This window comes from Vulpes vulpes, chromosome 2 (genome assembly GCF_048418805.1).
Source record: "Vulpes vulpes isolate BD-2025 chromosome 2, VulVul3, whole genome shotgun sequence".
NCBI classification, from domain to species: Eukaryota; Metazoa; Chordata; class Mammalia; order Carnivora; family Canidae; genus Vulpes; species Vulpes vulpes.
Genome location: NC_132781.1, coordinates 92,071,481 through 92,084,513, shown reverse-complemented (window position 1 = coordinate 92,084,513; position 13,033 = coordinate 92,071,481). Strand labels below are relative to the sequence as shown.

The 13,033-nt window shown below is 41.1% G+C and overlaps 1 protein-coding gene across 4 annotated transcripts in view; it reads left to right on the top strand.

Moving 5' to 3' along the window:
* The first annotated feature begins 2,058 nt into the window (after positions 1 to 2,058).
* MPP7 (MAGUK p55 scaffold protein 7) overlaps positions 2,059 to 13,033 on the top strand; it is a 302,487-nt gene continuing 291,512 nt past the window's right edge. The window contains exon 1 of one of the 4 annotated variants that reach the window (XM_072749255.1): positions 2,059 to 2,289. The gene's annotated coding sequence lies outside the window, so the exon portion shown is untranslated. Of the gene's footprint in view, positions 2,290 to 2,518; positions 2,862 to 9,848; positions 10,014 to 13,033 lie in introns of those variants that run through there. The other 3 variants (XM_072749256.1, XM_072749257.1, XM_072749258.1) reach the window with 3 other exon arrangements.

Sequence of the window (13,033 nt, the reverse complement as noted above, 5' to 3'; positions counted from 1 at the left end):
CTTTTACCTGCCTGCCACCACTCCCTGTCTGTGCCAGTCTAGCCACACTGGTCTTCTCTCTGTTCCAGCAGCATCACTTTTCTTCCTCCTTCAGGGTCTTGGCTCTTGCTGTTTGCTAGCAATGCCACTGCCCTCAAATTTTGCATAGCTGGTGTTTTCTGACTTAAGTGGCAGCTCAGATCTTAGAATGGTTCTCTCTCCTTTCTCAAATTCAAGAATTGCCTTCATCCTTCAGGTCACTCTTCTTTCTTCTTCTTTATTCCTTTCTGTAAATTTATCTGTTTACTGGTTCATTATCCTTCTTTTACTGATAAATAGCTTCCAGTCTGCCTTGTTCAAGACAATACTTAGTAGGATGCCCAGTTCATTGAAGGAACTAGAATTTGAAGATTAAAGTTATTACATGTTTGTTGAGTAAATGAATACAAGAAAAATTTTTGTTATAAATGTAAATGATCTAATCCCAAAGAAAGAATGTCAGTGGTGGAATTGCAGGTATTATTGTGAAAAAAACTTTTGGAGTGTTTTCTTTCCAATTTGTTCATATTAGAGAGTGCTAAGTTCTTTTATTTTTCCTTACACACTTAAACATAATTAGATCTCAACACTAAGATGCTTGCTCAGAGTATATTGGGACACATATTTTCAGACTATCATTTGGAATTCCATCCATTACAAGGATTCTATAAAAAATGCGTTAAGTAACAAAGTTATTGTCCTCCAAAGAGTTTTACCTTCTTCTCAAGAAAAAAAGAGGATTTGTTCTATTCTTCGTATTGAGTTTTTTTATCCTTCTTTTCGAGGTCATATTTATCTTAACTTTCCTTTCATTCTTTAGGTTTGATTTTTGTCAATTTCCTTTTTTTCCTGCTACTATGTAATTTATGAAGTTGTTGGGGGTGAAGTGCTTTATTTCTAACAGCCTATTTCAGAATCTCATGGCAATGACAAGAAGAGCAAATAGAATAGCCAGAGAGTTAAGGGACTGTGGTTCCCAGGTGAGTTAGGGGTCACTCCCTTCTAAACTGGCTAGGAGGGGATCCCTGGGTGGCACAGCGGTTTGGCGCCTGCCTTTGGCCCAGGGCGCGATCCTGGAGACCCAGGATCGAATCCCACATCAGGCTCCTGGTGCATGGAGCCTGCTTCTCCCTCCGCCTGTGTCTCTGCCTCTCTCTCTCTCTGTGACTATCATAAATAAATAAAAAATTAAAAAAAATAATTAAACTGGCTAGGATAACACAGGGCTTGCCTACTGTGGTCTGAGAGTTCAGATTACGTATCTCAACTTTCAAAGTCTAAGTCACATCTTGAAATGCTGTCACATTCCTTTCGTATAATTCCCTGCATTATTAGCTGAGTTTTCCAATTTGTATCTCCTGAATTTCTTCCCGTATGCTGCCCTTTTTGGTTTTGGCTTTTGTTAATGCTTTATTTATTTAGTCGTTTGGATTCTAAGTTCTTCTTGTCAGGGAGTTTTACCATAGATCTGTTTACGGCACGGCGCATTCTAAGTAACAAATGTCTCATATGGAATACAGAGTAAAACGAGAAAAAAAAAAAAGTTACGCATCATTTTGCCAAGAGTGAAAACATTTTATGCCTTTTCTCTGCGCAGGACAATTTCCCTCTGAATGTATGCGGCATTTGAAAAATACCCAGGAGTCCTCTCTGAAGCTAAGCGATGTTAGAGACCAGCTGTTATTCCTCCTGTTCAGATGAGAAAGAATCGCTCGCATCTGGCCTTTCTTTGCCCAGGTACGCGGGCTCCGCGCTTCGCTTCGGAGGCTGCAGGTCTGTAACGCAGCCGGCTCCTCAGCCACCTGGGAGCAGAGCGGCGGGGCGGAGCTCCCGATGATTGAGAGGAGCTACAGCGTCCTGACCAATCAGAGTTCGGCTTTGTTTTCTCCTCTCGACCAACGAGGGAGCTCCTCTGGCGAGGCTGCCCTCAAGCCCGACACGCCCTCCTCCACCGCAGCCTATCAGCAGGCGCCTTTTACGAAGCGTCGGCGGAGCTCCCGCCCCGCGGGCGGAGCGGCCCCCTCGCCCCGCCCCCCGGCCGCGGCCCCGCCCCGCCGCGGGAGGGGGCCGAGTCGGTTACTCGCTGCCCTGGAGGGGGGGGCCGGGCTCCCGCCGGGCTCGTGCGTCCTGCGCCCGCCGAGGCGGTGCCGAGCCCGCTGGCTCGCGATTGTCCTTGGCCGCGGCTGCGGTTGCTGCCTCTTCGCCTCCCGAGCCGGGGCCGCAGGGGCCGGAGCGGTCGCGCCTCCCGCGGGCCACGGCTGCCCGGAGCAGGTAACGGGGCGCCGGGGCTGCAGCGCCTGTCGGGGCCCCGGTGCGGCGCGGGCGGTGGGGTCTGTTCCCCGGCTGCTCCCTCAGGGCCCGGGAGTCTCCCGCCGGCCTCGAGACGCTTCCGCCCGGGAGTCCGCGGCGGCGGCGGCGGCGGCGACACCTTGCGGGGAGGTGGGGGCGGGCCCGGGCGCGGGGCCGGGGGCGGGGGTAGGGGGCGCTGCGGCGGGACCCCGGGGGACTCGGCGGCGGCGGCTGGGCCAGCGGGGGGCGCGAGGACGTGCAGGCGGAGCTCGACTGCGGAGTTGAGGCAGGCGGGCTCGCGAGGGGAAAGGACCTGCTGATAAGCAGCGATGAGCTGAGCGCCCTTCTCTCTCTCTCTTTTTTTTTTCTTTTCTAAAGCCAGAAAGGTGTCTTGGGGATCGTTAATCACATATTTTCCGGAGGCAGGCGCATTGCGGTGCCATTTACACATCATCACGCTGTACTCACTATTTATTATTTTTCGGATCAAGGAGCAGTCTTTACCGTGAACTAGTTTGGGGACTTTTCCTTAAGTGACAAGTAGACCTAGCAGGGTGAGTCACCTTTGTCTGGGCTCCAGCGGCGAGCGGAGCGATAGGGGTGAGGGGGAGGAATGCTGATGAGGCATGAGGACTGCCTGCGCAGGTTTGGAGGGATTGTGGGGGTGGAACCTTGTTTCTGTCACTCCGTCATGGAGGGGAGTACACTCGTGAATCTTTTTTCTTCTGATTTTTAGAAATATTAGCATTCAACTAATAAAAAAAAAAAAAGCTTCTCTAAAAACAGTCTCCGGGTTTTAGGTTTGGGGGATGCACCTGCTTGGTACTCATGTGGTAACACTTTGCAGACAAGCCAGGCAATTACTGATTTGCACCTCGAACTGGTCTTACCTTTTCTTTGACTTGCCGTTTTTCCCCCCCATTCACTCTTTGTTAACAAGTGAAATGGTGAAGGTCACCGGGTTTCAGCAGTGATGGCACAGTGAGAACTCTTGGAGCAGTGTTCTCTCCTTCTGGGTGCACTGGGCTTCTACTAACCAGTACAGGTTTTCCCTGCTATGTGAAAATAGAGCGTTCCTATGAAATCTTTTCTTAACGGAACTGCTGCAAAGCAAAGCAAAACAAAACAAAACAAAAAAACCACCACTCACTATTAATGTATACGGGACATTTTTTTTAGTGTTCCAGATTCCCAAAAAACCTCTTAGGCTTTTCTGATACCTTAGGACACATTTTGCTGATGGACGCATAAAATAAGTCAAGATACAGCGCAGATGCTCAGACACAGGTCAAGGCTGCTGCGGCTTGAAGCTGAGATGCTGAGTGTTCTCAAGGAAGGAGCTTGGCACCGCCAGCCACTCTTGCTGTTCCGGGTGTGTGCAGCCTCTATACCAGCTGATGCAAAATAAACCTCTTTGGGTTTCTTTCAGTTAGTGAAAACAGATCCTAAGGTCTGTCGTATAAGCAAAGTAGTGCAACACGAACTTGTGAAAAAGGGGAGATACCTGTATTTCCATTTACTCCTTTTCTTGGGAGGCAGGTAGTGAATATCATGCCCATTTTACAAATATATAAAGTGGAAGCCCTAGAGATGAAGAGAATTCTGTCCCAGGTCCCTTGACTCTTACCTTATTTTATACTCATAATGGATTTAATCCGGGATCTCCTAAGGTTCCCACCATCAGGCAAGCTTCTGTATTGATCACATGGTACAAAAGTCACAGATGGAGATGCTTATTTCCAAGTAAAAAAAAAATAGCGACTTTTAGGTTTTTGTTTTTTGTTTTTTCCTCCTCGAGGTTGCTGAGATAGTTTAAATCACACCAGAAAGGTAATTTTTCACACAGGCAAAACAAAACAAATTCGTAGTGGTGCTATGTGAAAATCTCTGTTTTAAATTTTGGGAAGTTTTCCAAATTGGAGAACCATATCTTATTTATGCTTGCATCTGTAACTTAGCAGTGGACTTCAGTACTGTTTTCTGAGTTGATTAGAAATACTATGCATAAGGCAAATAAAAATGAAGCGTGATGCATTCTGGTCATGACTTACAACTTCTTTTTGCAGAAAGTTAACTATAAGTTTAGGAGAAAAGTTGAAAATAAAAATCATTTATTCTTCAATTAGAATAGTGCAAGCAAGGGAGTTTGGGGGTTAATGGAGAGTAGGCTTAGATGGATAGTTGGGAAGAACCTCTCAAGGCTTGGGGAATGCTGGACAGTTGCTAGGTTATGCTACACTTCTTAATCATCAGGAACTTGAAACTGTCTTATGAATTAGTGAATGGAACTCTTGTAATCTTTAAGTAGTCCCTTTGCCTGGCAGATGCATCTGTGGCCTGTAACATGCCCATTTTGACATAACTTATTCTTCTAGGATATAAGGTTCTGCTTCCACAAGCCCTGACAGTCTGTCTCTGATTTATTTGTTTTTGCATCAATGTCTTAATTTTTACTCTCCTGTCAAAATTTCTAGCGCCCAAAGATTTCCATTAAGAAACCCTTATCGATCTATTAGTTTGCATAGGAGATGACTCTACTCTTCTTATGAACACAGCCCTCTTGCACTGTGGGGGACTGGAAAGAGATTTAAGCTATTTGTATAGTATTTGTTGTAGTCTTACCTAGGGTTTCTGTCCTTTAAAAGAATATTAATTACAGAGTTACACAACTTCCACTAGGTGGTGCACTGGGTGCTGCTCAATAGAGAGTTCAGTCAGATCCCCCACCCACCCCTTATTATAAGCATTTCACTAAGATACAGATGTATTGTAACTGTTTCTGTTGTAATTACAATTCAGACAGAATTGCAATAAGTGATTTGTCAGTTTCATTAAGTAAGATTACTTGGAAGGAAACAACAGTTTAAAGTGAAGGACACTATTAGGAATTTTAGAAATATCTTCTAAAAAGCCGATTCTCTCTGTGATCAGGAACCCACACCAGAGTGTGGATTTTTGGTCCTTATTTATGTACACTTGGAGGTTTTTAAAAAAGGGCTGTGTTTAAATCCTATGTGAACTATGAACTATTTGAGCATAGTTTCATGTTTTGCTTTCATTGATCGCTGATTCCTTAGAAGAAGTAGAATCAAGTGGGTATAAATAACAAGATTACTCAAATCTTGAATATGACCGAATACTTAAGTTATACATTTTTTTTTCTCCAGACATGTAACAAAGTTTTGTTTTTTGTTTTTTCCTTTCTTGAATGCTCACATAATCTATTTAGGAGAACATTATTATCAGCTTACTATTAAAGGAGAGGGGAGCATCCTCCCTCTGATTGTAAGAGCTAGCAGGCTTGTTTGTTACTGATTAATTGCTGTTATTGATGGTTACAGAAGGGGAATGAGAAGACATAGCTGTTACTTTCATAAGAAATACCAGATTTAAGTATAGAAATAGCAATGTTGGTGGAGGAATAAAGACTCGTTGGGATGATTGCATTTTGGGAGATTTTTACAGAAATCTTTGGGCCTTTAAAAGGCAGGAAAAGAATTTAAATGGGAAGGTGTGAAGGCAGTTGGTGTGAGTGTGTTTCAGTTCCAGTGAACTCTGTGAGAAGGGCCTTGGTAATTTGTTTCTTGGAAACAGCTGTGGTTCTGGGGGGGGGGGGAGATTTGATGGTGCTTTGGGAGAGGGGAAAATAAATTTTCTTCTAGGAGGGTAGTTCTTGCCAGTGCTGCCAATCCTTGGGTAAGCTTGGGCATGGAAAGGTGGATGATTGTTAAGTAACCAGGCAGATTAAAAACTGCCTGATTGGGGCCTTCTCAGAGCACTTTGCACCATTGACGACTTGAATCAAGTCAATATGCATCTCAAGTCAGGTTTCTTTTTTAAGATTTTATTTTTATTTTTTATTAATGAGAGACACAGAGAGGCAGAGGGAGAAGCAGGTTCCCTGCAGGGAGCCTGATGTGGGATTCGATCCCGGGACCCTGGGATCACACCCTGAGCCGAAGGCAGATGCTCAACTACTGAGCCACCCAGGTGTCCCTTAAGTCAGGTTTCTAGCTATCCCATGGTACAGAGTTGGGCAAGTTAACTCTTTAGTCTTCAGTTTTTAATTTTTAAAATAAGAATCCTGAGCTTTATAAAATTAATAATTTGAGTATGCAAGTGAATAGCTTAAAAGAATTATTTGGCACATAGCAGGTTCTCAAATTATGGTAGGTGCTTGAATCCATACACACTTCTGAAACTGTCTTCCACTACCTTAAAAACAAGGTGTTAATAGGCAAATTTAAGTACACATGGAGTTGTATTATTCAAGTTGAAGACTTGAGTTGGGATAGGAAAGGAGGCTTCTGTTCTAGATATGGCATTCAGATAGGATGCCATAAAGGGTGGTCTAGGCAAGGGGCTGGGAAAATGTGAGCAGTTTTTGGATTAGTATATGTATGTACTAGTGTATCTGATTAACTTGACTCATGATAAAGACATATTTGGAAGATGGTGCCAGTATATGTTTATTTAAAGCAGTTTGAATCTTGAGAAACAAATATTTCTGAAGGTTATAACATTTTTCTTTTTTTCTTTTTTTTCTTTTTTCTTTTTTTGCAATTGGAAGTTTGTTGAAGGGGTATTGAAAAAATTTGGAGTTGAGCCAAGGATAAAAAGGCTTGTGGGGCTTTGGACCAAGATTTTTCAAGCTTCTGCTACTGATACCCAAAACATTTTTGTCCTCTTCCTAATATGGCTTCTGATTCAACTTCTGAAGATTCTCTTTGGACCTCTGCTTTTTTCATGTTTGGTATATAAAATCTAGTTCCTAGTAAGGCCCCTCAGAGTAGACTTTTTTTTAGATGGTTGAATCAGGGTATAGACTGAACATTTTGTCAGGTTGGGGAAGGAGTCTCTGTGTCTTGAGAAAATGAATGAATATTATTTTGATTTATTTAGAATCATTTTAAATCAAACTTTAAATCAAAAGTTTACATTGTGAAATTTCCAAAAACAGTGATCATGTCCTATTTAACTAAATACATAAAGTGTGAAAACCAGACCTGTGGTTCTCAAGCCTTTGCATGCCTCCAGCTCACCAGGAGGGCTTGTTAAAACTTAGGTAGCTGCCTCTACTTTTACAGTTTGATTTAGTGGGTCTGTGGGTGGGCCCTGAGAGTGTGCCTTTTTTTTTTTTAAAGATTTTGTTTATTCGTGAGAGACACAGGCAGAGACATAGGCAGAGGGAGAAGCAGGCTTCCTGTGGGGAGCCTGATTCGGGACTTGATCCCTGGACCCCAGGATCATAAACTGAGCTGAAGGCCGACACTCAACCACTGAACCATCTAGGTGTCCCTGTCTTTCTGTTAAGCTGCAATGTTGATGCTCTGGCCCAGGGATCACACTCTGAAAAACATGGAGAAGGTGCCGGGGGAATAGAAGCATAGTGGTTAAGAAAACAGGCTTTGAAGTTTGAAAGATCTGTATTTGAATCCCTGCTCAGTCACCGTCACCTTTATTTCCTCTGTTCTAAAGTAGAAATACAGTATCGTGTGGCGAATATTAAATGAACTGAAATGTGTTTAAAACCTATAGAATAGTGTCTGCGAGGTGGCAAAATATAATAAATGTTGGCTTTTAATCCTAAAAAAAATTAAGGATATAAAGTAAATAGAATCCTGTATCTTATAAAGTTGAGGTATGCTCCTTAAGGACAGAAACTTTGAATTGAAAAGACCTTTTTTAAAAGATTTTATTTATTTGTGTTTGTGCCTGTGTGTGAGAGTGTGTGCGCGCAGACAGCAGAGGGAGGAGCAGGCTCCCTGCTCATGCAGGGCTCAATCCCAGGACCCTGAGATTGTGACTCCCGCTGAAGGCAGACGCTTAATGCACTGAGCCACCCAGGCGCCCCCAGAAACTTTTATATTTATCCTCATTTCCTAGCACTGTGCTGTGGAAAAATAGAGGAGAACTCCATTTCTATTTAACAAATGAAGGAAACATTTGTGGATCTAGTGATTTTCCAGAAACATTTTTAAGAGATGTGGAATATTAACATTGGTGGTGTCTTTTTTTTTTTCCCCCTCCTAAAAGGTTTCTTTGGTCAAAATATGTTGGTTTTCGGAGAATCACAGTCCACCCTTCATATAACAGGAATTTTAAAGGTTGTTGCTGGGAGTTCAATTACAGTCAACACCTGTGAGGTAGCTTTAGAAAATAGTCTCACCTGTCGAATGGTGACAGTGTTTGAATACCCTGAATGTAGTTCTGGGAGATTGTTCCCCTCCGTTTTCCACATACTTGGTTCATTTTCTTTCTGGGGGTCTCTGAGAGCCCGCCTCTGTCTGGCAAGCCTCCAAAAAGTTAGTGTTACTTGTTCCCTTTTTATTGTTTCCTCCGCTGGAATGCAGACTCTGTAAGAGCCAGGTTCAAGCATCCAGGGCCTAGCATCTGCTGGCTCCATGAAGCTCTGTGTGTGGCAGGGCCTCCCTCGGGCGTCAGGTGCACAGGCTGGAGTTCACGTCCCCTTCGTGGTCCGCCGTCATTATGTGGCAGCGGTCCATGGAAGCCTCTCAGCTTATTTCCTTACATATTTCTCCTTCCTCCCCTATTCCATTCTTGTTTCTCCCCCGCCTGGCATTGCACCCTCTCTGGGGCTTGTCCCTAACTTCATTTCTGCCGGATTACTATCTGGAATGGTTGTGCCAGTTTGCACTGGTGCCAGGTGTCCTTCCCCCACATTCTCGCTAGCACTTGATATTTTCTGACCTTATAATTTTTTCATCTGATGCAACAGATGGAGCGAATTGGGCACAAAGTGATACATTTACTGTTCGGATTTGCAATTCTCTGATTACTAATGCAGGCCAGTATCCTGTCATATACTTTCAGCTGTGTGAGGTCCCCTTTTGTGAATTTGCATGTATATATTCTTTGCCTCTTTTTTCTATTAGATTTTTGTATCTCCCTTCCTGCTTTTCTACCCTAATTTACAGGAATTTTTTTTTGTATATTCTGGGTGTTAATCTGTTGGGTTTTATAGGCTGCAAATATCTTCTTAGGTTTTTTTTTTTTACACCCATTTATTCGGTTTTTTCTTGAAATCTTTTATTGAACAGAATCTTTAATTTTGTTATAGTTAGATCCATTTTTTTCACCATCTAGGTTTTGTTTAGGAAATGTTTGTCCATTATTAGTTAACAAAGATATGTTTGTGCAATCTGTCTCCTGTTCTACTTCCACAGTGGTTTTTGTTTTTATTTTCAATTTTATTACTACAACCTGTTTATAGTGATTGGCATGTAGAAGTATGAGACCCACCTGTTTTCTTTTCAGATGTGTTTAAACCAGCGATTATCATTCCTGGCTTTTACATTAGCATTAACTAGGTAGATTTTAGAACCATCTCCTCCAATTTACCCCATATTAACTGAATCAGAATCTAGAAGGAGTGGAGACCCAGCAATTGGATTTTTAAAAACCTCCTCTGGTGATCTATAACCATGGTTAAACCATATGTTAATAAACGAAATTCAACTGATCTTATTGGCTTTATTTGGGGATGCATGCTGGGCAGTAACCCATTTAGCAAATAGAAAGGAGATCTGAGAAGGAGCTACGTAAAATGAAAGACTTTTGTGTGCAGAAGGGAGTGGGATCAGGAAGTTATACTAGCAAATAAGTGGATTGTTTGTGGTAAGGTCACTTTCCTTTAGATGATAGGAGTCTAATGTCAGGCAGGTTACCTCATTTGTGCAGTTCAGGTAAGTTCCTAATGAACTGGTTTATTATTCCATTTCTGGGAGAGCTGAAACTAATTGTCTCTGGTGATGTGGGGCTTAGCATAAGTAACTCTGTGTTGGACCTATTTTCTTGTTTTTAACACCTGTATCAAAGAGAGTTATTTTTTCAATAGAATTAAAAATTTTTTTTCCACTATTGTCTTATGTCTTCTTTGTCAGATTCATTCATAGGTACTTCAGGTTTGTTTCTATTGTGACTTTTTTTCTCTTTTCTCACTTTTTTTCTCTATGAGTACATATGTCTGTATTGATATAAATGTATTTTAGGGGCAATCTTATTAAATTTTTATTGTATCTTAATAGCTGGTTTATCTTTTCCATGTTCTGTGAAGTTTATTTTTTAAATAATGGCCTATTGTTTTCCTTCCAATTTTTATTACCTTTTGTATTTCCTTCATTTACTGCATTTGTCTAGCATTGTGGTGATACATTGAGAATAACAGAGATGGTGATCTCTCTATCCTATAGGACCTTAAAGGGAATTCATCTTTAGTTTTTTTTTTTTCCCCATCTTTAGTTTTACCTTTAATTGGGAGATTTGTTCTTATTATTTTTGATTTCACTTTTTTTTGGGGGGGTTCTAAATATAAATTTTAGAGTATTAAATCGTTAAAAATGATAATCCCATTATATGAAAACATGAAAAAGTCTTTATGAAAAATAACTAATTAAATAAATGAGAAGAGTGACATTCGATGTTTTTATAACATTTTTAAAATTGAAATACAGTTGACTTAGGATGTTAGTTTCAGGTGTACAACATAATCCTTTGAGAATCCTGTATGTTTATGTAATACCATGGTAAGTGTGGTTACCATCTGTCAAAGGTATTACACTGATACTATTACTGTGCTGTACTGTTCATCCCTGTGACTTTGTAACTGGGACCTTGTACTTCTTAATCCCCTTCACCTATTTCACCCACCACTTCCCTTCCCGGCAACTACAAGTTCGTTCTCTGTATTTATGAGTCTGTTTTGTTTATCCATTTGTTTTGCTTCTTAGATTACACATGTAAGTGAAATCATATGGTATTTGTCTTTCTCTGACTTATTTCACTTAGCACAATACCCTCTAGGTCCATCCATGTTGTGAATGACAAGATTTTCTTTCTTTCTTTCTTTCTTTCTTTCTTTCTTTCTTTCTTTCTCTCTTTCTCTCTCTCTTTCTCTCTTTCTTTCTTTCTCTCTCTCTTTCTCTCTTTCTTTTTCTTTCTTTCTTTCTTTTTCTTTCTTCCTTCCTTCCTTCCTTCCTTCCTTCCTTCCTTCCTTTCTTCCTTCTTTATTTATTATATTTTTTTAAAGATTATTTATCTATTCATGAGAAAGAGAAGGAGGGAGGGAGGCAGAGGGAGGTAGAGACACAGGGCAGAGGGAGAGGCAGGCTTCCTGTGGGGAGCCCAATGCAGGACTTGATCCCTGGGCCCCTGGATCACGCCCTGAGCCGAAGGAAGAAGCTCAACCACTGAGCCACTAAGACGTCCCTATTTTTTTTTTTTTTTTAATGCTGGGTAATATTCCATTCTCTCTATATGCCACATCTTCTTTATTCACTCTTCTATCACTGGACACTTAGGTTGCTTCTTGGCTATTGTAAATAATGCAGCAGTGAATTAGTGTTTTTATTGCCTTTGGGTACTCAGAAGTAGAATTACTGGATCATATGGTATTTCTATTTTTAATATTTTGAGGAATCTCTATACTGTTTTCCACAGTGGCTGCAGCAATTTATATTCCTGCCAACAGTGCATGAGTGTTCTTTTTTCTCCACATCTTCACCAATGCCTATTACTTATCTTTTTGATACTAGCCATTCTGACTGGTGTCAGGTGGTATCTTATTGTGGTTTTGATTACTGTTTCCCTGATAATTAATGGTGTTGAGCATCTTTTCATGTATCCATTGGCCATCTGTATGTCTTCTTTAGAAAATGTTCAGATCCTTTGCGCATTTTAAAATCAGATTAGTTTTTTGGTGGTGTTGTGTGAATTCTTTATATATTTTGGATATGAACTGATGAGATATATCCTTTGCATATATCTTCTCTCATTTAATAAGCTAAGCTGTCTTTACATTTCTTTTTTTTTTTTTTAAGATTTTATTTATTTATTCATGAGAGAGAGGCAGAGACGCAGGCAGAGGGAGAAGCAGGCTCCGTGCAGGGAGCCCAATGTGGGACTCGACCCTGGGACTCCAGGATCACACCCTGGACTGAAGGCAGGCACCAAACTGCTGAGCCACCCAGGGATCCTCTGTCTTTGCATTGCATTGATGGTTTCCTTCGTTGTGCATTGATCTAGTCTCAATAGTTTATTCTTACTTTTGTTTCTCTTGCCTGAGGACACAATCCAGAAAAGTGTTGCTAAGGCCAATGTCTAAGAGATTACTGCCTATGTTTTGTTCTAGGAGTTTTATGGTTTCAGGTTTTACATTTAGGCGCTTATTCCATTTTGAGTTAATTTTTATGTGTGATGGTAAGAAAGTGGTCCAGTTTCATTCTTTCACATATAGCTGTGCAATTTTCCCAGCGTCATTTATTGATGAGATGGTCTTTTCTCCTTTGTATATTCTTGCCTCTTTTATCATAGATTAATTGACCATATAAGCATGGATTTATTTTTGGGCTCTTAATTCTGTTCTGTTGATCTAGATCTCTGTCTCTGTGTCAATACCATACTGTTTTGATTACTGTAGCTTTGTACTATAGTATAAAATCTGGGATTGTGATATTTCCAGCTTTGCTCATCTTTCTCAAGATTGCTCTGGCTATTTGAGATCTTTTCATGGTTCCATACAAGTTTTAGGAATACTTTTCTTCTGTGAAAAATGCTGTTGGATTTTAGATAGGCATCATATTGAATCTATAGATTGCTTTGGCTAGTATGGACGTTTTAACAATCATCTTCCAATTCATGGGCATGGAATACCTTTCTGTTTGTTTCATGTTCAGTTTCTTTCATCAATGTCTTATTTTCTGAGTAC